The following is a 10166-nucleotide window of genomic DNA, read 5'->3' as shown; positions in this document are numbered from 1 at the left end:
TTTGATATGCTTTCCTAGAATACAAGAATCACATTGCTTAAGTTTCGTAGGAATTGTAGGCAAACCAGCAACACCATTTTTCTTCAACAAGCGAAGTCTCTCATAGTTCAAATGTCCAAATCTAGCATGCCATAATAAACTTGATGGAAGTGTACCTTCTTCATAATGAGAGTTGTATGAGAAATGTTGTGCACGAGCAGAGGTACCCTGTAGCTTGAGAAGCCTTTCTTCTTCTATCCCCCTCATGACAAGTGAGTGGTCATATGCTTTTCTCACCTCAAGCTTGCCATCAAACATATGAATGGAGTGACCTTGTTGGTAGATGTGGACCAAGGATAGAAAGTTTCTCTTCAGTTGTGGGAGATATAGAACATGATGCAGAAGAAAGTCTTGAAGACCAGGCAATTTGAGCCTGATTGTGCCAAATCCTGATGGCTTGATTTTTTATTGGTCTACAAAGTATACTGCTCCATCAACATTGTCAGTAAATTCTTCAAAAAAAACTTTTCTATGAGTCATGTGGAAAGTTGCTCCTGAATCAAGCAACCAATCATTTTTCCAAGAACAAAGTGAAGCATTAAATAAGTCTTCATTTACTCCAATATTACATTGTGCCACAACATAATGAGTGGATTCAGGTGCTTTACCTTTGTCTATGTCATTCATTTTACCTTTGGGTTGGTTTCTTTGCTACTCAATTTTGTCCCAAGGTAACTTGCATGTAGAGGCATCATGTGATCCATTTCTTTTGCAGCGTATGCAGTGCAAATCTGACTTTTCTCCTTAAGAGTGTCTGCCCCCCCTACCTCTGAAATATCTTCCTCTTCCTCTTCGACCACCTCTTCCTCTGGAAGAATCTTGGGAAAGATTCTTTTCTTTATGAGCAAGGCACACAGCCTCTTCAGAAGATTCAGGGGTTGTCTTCTTTTGAAAAGCTTTCTCTCTTTCAACAAATTTTTTCACAAGAGAGTCAAAGGTAATATCTATGAGATTTCCATTTTCTTGCAATGACTCAATATAATTGGAGTAAATAGGATAAAGTGCCTTGAGAAAAGTGATAAGAGGAATATCCAATTCAACCTTAGTGGCTTTGATATCTGCATTATAGATTTTACTTCGGATGCAAGAGTAAGAGGATCAATATTTTGTAATTCAAGAGTGAAGAGTTTAATCATAAGTTGAACAACTTCAAGTGTAGAATGTGAGTCATAGAGTTCTTTCAATTTTTGTAAGGCTTTGAAAGTAGTTGAAAATGGCGAAATATAGTGACTCAACTCTTCACTTACAGATGCTGCAATTAATGCATAGGCTTTGATGTTCTTATTTTCCCAGATGGCGAACTCTTTGTCTGAGGTAGGCTGTTCTGGCTCTTTGTCTCCATCTCCAACACATACTCCTTTCCACAACTCATTGAAAATGAGGGTGTGCTTTATCATCTGGGACCACTCAGGATAGTTCTTCTTGCCAGTGAGAACTATTCCCACAATAGATATGATTGAATGCATTATAAAATCTGAGTGTTGTAAAAATACTTCTGCTTGTAAAAAAAAATGTGCTTTTGTGGAAATAAAAAAAACTTCTACTGCTAAAAAAACGATTCTAATAGAGGTATTAGAGCGAATATCAAAGTGCATTTGAATACCCATTGCGTTTCATTATAATACTATATTTCAATATAGTACTGTCATACCATGTCATAAAAACGCTGTCATAAAAACCATATCAGAGAACTGGTTGTATGTGTAATATTACACCATAGTTATATTAAAAAAACACCCGTAGTATGGTAATATTCTGGACCAGCGTATATATGAAAATAACATTCAATTTACCAAATGAATCCCTTCAAAAAATTCTGCTGCTTCATGTTAGTGCACAGAGTTCAAAGTGGCGCACCATTTCGCACCATTTCGCACCTCTCATTCCAGATTCAACATTGTAGGTCGTATGCGTTCATCTCCACATCTGTTATGAGACCAATAGCGTTACAGCATTCAATGTACCAGGAGTATTAAAATGGATGTGGATAGAGGATACTGTAGTATTTTGGGAATGAGACAGCGCAGCAGATAGGTGTGATGTCACGGGAGGATGGCAGTATATGGGCAGTAGCGCAAGGGAGCACCGTCAAAAGAGAGCACCTTTACGCTGCAACGTACCAGTCAATATAGTATTGAACATAATGAACCATCGCTCTCAGTTTATCAGCACACTGAGGCAACGTGGAATCGAGCATAGTTAGCCACCACTTTATGCTCATTGCACCACATTCTTTACCAAAATTTTCATGCTCAGACACCGTTCATTAGGACCACGACCACGTACAGGTTGGTTCTTTAAGTGCATCAAACACTGGAGTTGAGTAAGGCAGCAAATGATAGTGTGTATGAGAGCAGATAGCAGTGTGTTTGGTGTGGAACACATAGCAGTGCGTATGGTGTGGAGTATGGATCATATTGTGGAGCGGTATTCTAGTCAAGCAGTGTGTATGGTGTGGAGTATGGAGCGTATTGTGGAGCGGTATTCCAGTCAAGCATTCCACACAGAAGAAACGGTGATACCACACAACAAAAATACAACGTTTATGTAAAGTAGAGAAGAATTTCGGGAAGCACCAGAGAGCATCGCTATGAGAACACATATGATACCATGTCAGAGCAGAGGTGTGAGTTTGGTAAAATAGGCAGAACATTGGTAGAATAGGGAGTTACAAAGCAGGTGGAGGCCAAACAGGCGCTGGCTCTGATGCCATGTTAGACCAGGAAGTAACTCCTCAAAAACAATTCATTCATATTCATTTAGGTTGGTCTTTATTATATACATGAGGGAGAGACTGTTCACTTCATCTCCCGGTGACTATTCATATTTCTTATTATTTATTTACATCAGTTACACTTATTCACCCAATCCTGATGATTAGGTGTCAACACTTTTAACGTAAAAATAGTTGTCAAATCAATTGTAGCTGCTCCAACGGTTACTTTTTAGGAAGGCTGTGCAGAAATCCTCCTTGTGGAGCAACTACCTCAACGTAGCTTCCATCTATGCGCTCTTCCAACACATCACACAACCTTCTTTATTTGACAAAATTTTTCCTTGGCAGCGTATTTTACAGTCCTGTACTTTATTTAAATTGCCAAAAGCACTAAGACATTCCTGCATCCATGTATTCATTGCACAGGGGTGGGATTATTCCTATAAGCCTTCAGCTTGCTCCCATTAATCCTGGCCAAAAATACTTCCTCATTCAGCATCACGAGTTGAACTGTGCCACCATCCGAAATGTTCTTTATTACATATGGTCTCAGCAAGTGCATCTGAAACTTTCCTAGAAACTTGTAAACTTGCTAACATACATTAGTACCAAATCGCCAATTTTGAAGGTGTGTTTCTTGATGTGTTGATAGTGCCACACCTTTTCTCTAGGTTTTTGTACCTGTTGATGGAAACCAACCAAAAAGAAGTCTTCCTCTAACACCAGAAATTGTGTGAAGCATTCTTCCATGATGTCGCGATCTTCCATCTCGATTAGTGCTATGATTCTTAGGTTGGGCACTATGTATTCCATTGGCATTATCGCTTCTTGTCTGTAAACCAATCAAAAGGGTGTTGGGCCAGTCAATTTCTTACAGGTAGTCCTATAGGCCCATAGAAACGTTGGTATGCGCACATCCCAATCATTCCTATTAATATTGCATACCTTTGTGAGGGAATTCTCCAAGATCTTGTTGAAATATTCAACAGTGCCATTCGTTTGGGGGTGATATGGTGTACTCTTCTGATGGTACATATGGAACTCCTCTGTTAAAGTTGCAATTGTCTCATTTAGGAAGTGTGACCCTCTATCACTCATCAAAATTTTCGAGCATCCAAACCTTGACAAAATAAACTCAAATATGAACTTCGAAGCAGTTTCAGTGCTACAATCCTTCACAAGTTGTTCCTCAACCCACCTGGTTAAGTATTCCATTGCAGTGATAATATAACATGTTCCCATATTTTTTCCTGGTGGATGAATAGGTCAAACGAAATTTATTGACCATTTATAATATTCTTGTAAGGTGACCTATGAATTTAATGGAAGTTCATCCCTCTGTGATGGTCTCCCGGTCCATTGACACACATTGCACACACTGTAGTATTCCTTATAATATTTATGTATTGTTTGCCACCATAGTCTAGTTCATAGGATCTTTTATCTAGTAGCCTTACCTGCATAGTGTCCTCCAACGACACCACCATGTGCTTCAACTATAATATTATCCCTTTCATATTCAGGCACATATCAGCATAGAACTTCATCCAACCCCATCTTATATAGTTTTCTTGCTATCATAGAAAAATCAACAGCCCTGAAAACTAGTTCCTTCTTTTGTTGCATCGTATAACCTTGAAGAGCTATGCCAGTAGATAAAAACTAAATGATATTTGCAAAATGTTCATCCGCAAACCTGGCAGCAAAGAGTTGCACGTGAGATAATCCTTCCTTAATATTTGTAGCCTCTTCGGCATTTTTGATATGAGAAAGGTGGTTTGGTCCAACATTCAATCTCATGGGCTCCACTATGACTTCAAAATCATATTCTTGAAAAAGGAGAAACCATCTACATATCCCCCCCCCCAACATAGGCTTATTGGCAAGGTACTTCAAAGCATAATGATCCATGTACATCCTAAAGTGTGCACCTAGTAGATAATTCCTGAACTTCTATAGTGCATAAACCATGGCCAAACCTTCATGCTCTGTGGTTGAGTAGTTCCTTTTGGCCTTAGATAGTTTCCGACTGGCGAAGGAAATCGGGTGATCGATATCTCCTATGCCTGGTTATAATAAGACGACTCCCAATGCTATGCAAGATTCATCCACATGCACATGAAATTCCTTCTTCTAATATAGGAATACTAGGATTGGTGTTGTAACCATCTTCTCCTTCAGAGAATCCAAGATCTTATGACAATCATCATCCTAGCGAAACATAACATCCTTCTTTAATAGCTTTTCCATGGGCGTAGTGATCTGCGCATATGCCTTAATAAAATTCCTATAGTACCCAATATGACCCAATGTCGCGTGTAACTACTTTACATTCCTAGGGGGCTCCAGATTGATAATGATGACGATCTTAGCAGGGTTTACCATCAATCCCTACTTACAGACAATGTGGCCTAACAATATTCCGTAAGGTACACAAAAAATACATTTCTTTAGGTTCAGAGAGATATCGTACTTCCTACAGGTATCCAACATCAGGCACAAACTAGAGACATGCTTCTTGACCAACCCAAACACCATCAAATCATCAAAGTATACTTCCAAAAATTTATGAATGAACTCCTTCAATGCCGCGACAACCACCCTAGAAAAAATTGCAAGAGCATTTTTAAGTTCGAAAGGTATAACTGTATACTAGAACGACCCCCATTCTGTAGCGAAGGTAGTCTTGCTTCTATCCTCCGACGCGATCTTAATTTGGTGGTATCCCAAGAATCCATCCGTAAATGAGTAAGCTTCCTGTCCCCCAACATTATCGAGAACTCGATCTGTAAACGACATAGGGAATGGATCATGGAAACATGCATCGTTTAACTTTTTTAGATCTACACAAAACCTAATATCGCCTTTTGTTTTCTTCTCTTGGACCACCATAGGACTGACCCACTCGAATTCTTCTACAAGCTTGATTATTCTGACTAAGAGTATTTTATCGAGTTCCTCTCATAGATTTTCCTTGTATTTGGGGTTCAACTGATATGGGTGTTGTTTAACTGGATTCACATCAGGTTTTAAATTGGTCTTCATCACCCCCAAATCTCCTACTGTCCCCTTCAAGTCAGAGAACTTGGTTGGAAATAAATCATGATATTCATCTAATAATTCAGTTACCGTATCCACAGTATCTTCATCCCAATAGTGCCAATGTTCACAAATTTTGGTTCTACTTTTGAACCAATGTTAACCTGCTTTATGTGCACTAGTTGTGAAATATCAAGGATTTCCACACTATGTCCCCCAACTTCATGTTGTCCCTCGGATTCAGGGATATTAATTTTCCATGGATCCTCATCAGATTCTTCTGTTGTAACATTGTAACATTCTAAAGCATGTTGCAGCTACGTACTCCAATGAGGTTGTACCCACATGATAATTTCGATGGGTGTTCAGAAGATTGCTACTTTAATTTCCTGAAGCGCTTCATCAATGCATGCGAACCCATCTTCAAAACTGAACGTGAGCAAGAAAATTTCTTTCATCTCATCCCAGTCAGCAGTTCTATGTCACAACTATGTTTCTAAATACCAGTTCTTCGAGATAACATCCAAGGTATGAATAAAGATATGCACCCACACAGGTTGAGGTATTTCACCCCACACCTTAGTCCACGACATTAGATGTTCGTGCAGATCATCCTTTCCTGTGTATTTTTCTGTGAGTAGGGTGTTTGCGTTGCCAAATATTAATCGCATCATTCGACGATATTCCTTCCAGTCAGCAAAATTATCCCTGTACGTACCTGTTGTACTGTTCAACAACCCCCCCATTTATTATATTAATAGTTAGAATTGTATTAATAAATGGGGACCCTATAAAAAAATTTCAAAAAACTTAGCAAATAAGAGATTTCCTTTCGAAACCATTCGAAATAAAACTTTGGATAAACTTAAGATATCAAACCAAGTCACTTTGTGATTAGGCATTCCTGCTTTATCACAAATCGCAGGATCCAAAGTAACAAAGGTTAGTCGTGAGTCAAAATCCATGAGATGTGATGAAAGAAACCCCCTTAAAAGACCCAAAGATAACATTTGAACTTTTTATAAAACTTAGACTCTCTTCCTATCTCTCTATTACTCTCTTTTTTCCTTTACACTTAGAGCCTCACTCTATTTATACAATCCCATGTTCTGTGGACCATGGGTAGGTCTATCCAGCCGACATTACATTACAAAACTAGGGTGGACAACCCTGTGACTCTATCATACATTTCGCGCTTCACGCCCGCAATTCGCAGGGCTTTATAACAAGATTGGGTCAAAACTTGGGCTTTGAGCCCCAAAACATGCCTTGGGGGGGATGCCATGACCAATAGGCCTCCAACACAAACACCGCGACTCTTTCTCAAGTCACTCTGTCGGCGCATCGATATTTGCATGGAGTACCTCCAACTGTTCTTGAACTGCACGGAGGTCAGTAGTGCACTGAGCTCCTGCTTGCTGGATCTGCTGCATGCGTTGTTCTGAGACCTCTTCATCTGGGGTGCTTCTTTGCATTAATGTGTGCATCCCCTGTATGTGCGTGAGCTTACCTGATGTCTGCCATGATGGTGAAGGCCTCATCGATCTAAGGCTAGATGCGCGCTTTTAGAACTGCCTCCTTATGTCGTGTTGCGTCCACTTGTTCCTTCAGTGCCTTAGCTTGTTGCATCGTCACAAGTCGTTGGGTGAGGACCATTGTCTATGCAGTTCCTTGGACATTGTCATACTGTTGTTGGAATTCTCGTGCCTCTGTCTCTAAGCGCTGGATGTTGGGGTCCTCCTGCAAAGTTGTGAGGACCTCAAGTGATTCTTCCAACATGCTAGTGCAATCTCACACTACACCTCTGATTTCCTCCAATCCCACTGTGATAGTGCTATCGCACTATTCTCTGACTTCTAGGGGAGTGGATGGCTGCACCTTTAAACACAGCTCGTCGATCTGGAGATTCAGCTCTAGCTGAACCTTTGTCATTTCTTCCCTGGCCTCGTGGACTCCTGCTGCTAACCTGTGGATCTGTACCTCCGCTGGTAAATCTGTTGGGATGGCCAGCTTCGGGATGCTTCGGCAAGCATCGCCTATCACCTACACCAGCTATTGATTTTGTGACACCAATTCATCATGCTGCAAGCTGATTTGTTCCATATTGATCTTCTGCTCACTGAGGAATTGGAGCGCATGGCTCTCCCTAGTGCGCAGCTCTGTCGTTATCCCATCTTGCAATAGATATAGTGTCTGGCGCAGAAGGGCAGCTAGATTAATACCGAGGCCTTTCATTGGGGTAACTGAAAGCATGTCATCCTCATTTGATGTCACCAGAGCCCCTTCCGTCAACACTACTATGTTCTTCTTCTGCGTATGTACCATCTGCTCTGCTGTCGTGGATCCAACTGCGTGGTTGGTTGAAAGGGTACCAACCTGAGGGGGGTGCACCTGTAACTCCTGCAACTGTGCTCAAAGGGCCCCCAACAAAATATGGTGCTCCAGCATAAAATCCTGGAGAGCCTCATTTGTGACATCGCGCATTGTCTCACCGTTGTCATGCAAATCACCCTCAGTTAGGGTGATCGGGTCAATGGACAATTTCGAGGCCTTGACCTTCTTCCTCGATCTTGCTCGCTCTGCTGGGTGTTGGAATTTCAACTGTGTGGACGAGGTCCATGGGTCTGCACCTCCTTCTTCTGTTTCTTCTTCCTCTATTGCCTGCCCTTGCGAAGGCGTTGCTTGGCCCTCGCCCGCCTTCGTGGCTACTTCCTATGTTGTTCTTGCTACTGCGGCCTTTTCCTGCTTGGCTGCCTTCTGTGCCACTTCCTGTGCTGCCCGCACCTTGGCTACTCCTATTTCCTTCTGCCTTTTCTCGACCAACTCTACAATGCGTAGCTTGGCATCATATTTCTTCTTCTATGCTGTCGCCCTCTAGAGTTCTGCAATATGGGGGATAGTGAAAATGGCATCGTTAGTGGCTACAAAGGGTATCTTTGTCCACTGCTTTGTCGGATCCTTACGTGCCATGATATATATGTTGTAGATATCTGCCTTAAATTCTGCAAAACTCTGCACACTATTGTACACTGTTGGCGACAAGCGTAGCTTCCAGTTGATCCACATTCGGATGTTCATCTCCATGAGCACCCAGAAGATCTTGTTGTTGTGTATCCTGGTAGCATCCTTCGTGGCCCAGAGTGAAGCGTACTTCGCAGCCTCTGGTAATTCTCTATCAATTATGGGGAATTGACTGTCCTCTGACAATTCCCCTGCTATGAGCACTGTGGATAACAACATTGATGCATAGTGGAAGGTTTTACCCTTCTTCTGGGCTTCGTGACAACTCTCTAAGAATTTTATGCAGAGGAATTCGGACCAGTTAAACTGGACCCCCTCCATGCACTACTTGGCCAGTGCGATCACCGGCACCGGTACCTCGTCGGTGCGGCACTTCCGCATAACTTTGCCTGCCAGGATTTGGGTTGCCACGCGTATTGCTTTTTCCTTGATGTTGGAGATGGCATAGCCCCTCTTCTTCTTCTCCAACTTGTACTTCTTCTTCATGGCTTCCACGACGGCAAAATCACTGCCCTTCCCTTCCAATATGGTCGCGGGGTCCTTTCCTTTGTATGGGAGTCGGGAGATGCGATGAATCAGGTCTTCCGTGATGGGGATGGGCTCCTCCAGCCATAAATACCCATCATGCACTAGGCAGAGCAGCTACCTGATGATGAAAATGGTTATTGGGGTGCGGTGGAAATGCGACACCCATAGTAGATTCAATAGCCCGGCCTTTTCCACATCGCTCAACCACTTTCGTGGCTCTAATGTTGTCACCACCCCCACGGTGTTCTGCTTCATGAGATTTCTAGTCTCAAGGGAACTTCTCACGATCAGCGAGGTCCCAAACTTAAAATCTCATGGTCGGCACAAGGCCTAGGTGCATCCCTTCAAACATAATGCCATCTGGGAGGAGTGGGGTCTGGAGCGAACTCTTAGTCTTGTCCAGGTTCTTGGGCACTTTGGCCTTCCCTTTTTGTGGGGGGACATAGGCAAGTAGTTTTTTCGCAGAGTGTGTAGGTTGAATATCCACCTCCATGCCTGTGTCTTCTTCCTCTATGATAATAAGGGCCTGCAAATCTTCTTCTTCTTCATCTATTTCTATCATGACAGCTTTCCCTTTCTCCTCCATCGACAATTTGCTGCACAGCAGGTTCCGCAGGGACACGCGTACTAGAGCCATTGCTTATTCATCCTTCTTGGGTCTTGGCATACGTGGTGATTTAGGGATTTCTGCCACAATCCCGACACCTTCTGGAACATCCTCCACAATTAGGGCCTGTGCAGCCTCGTCGGCGGTCACCTATTCAATCCCCATACCATCCTTAGTTGATGTCATCATATCTGTGCTGCAATCTATCACTCACAA

The sequence above is a fragment of the Pinus tabuliformis genome, chromosome 2_1, assembly GCF_031772625.1.
Source record: "Pinus tabuliformis cultivar Carrire ecotype Pingquan chromosome 2_1, CPIR1, whole genome shotgun sequence".
NCBI classification, from domain to species: Eukaryota; Viridiplantae; Streptophyta; class Pinopsida; order Pinales; family Pinaceae; genus Pinus; species Pinus tabuliformis.
This window is presented reverse-complemented; position numbering follows the sequence as displayed.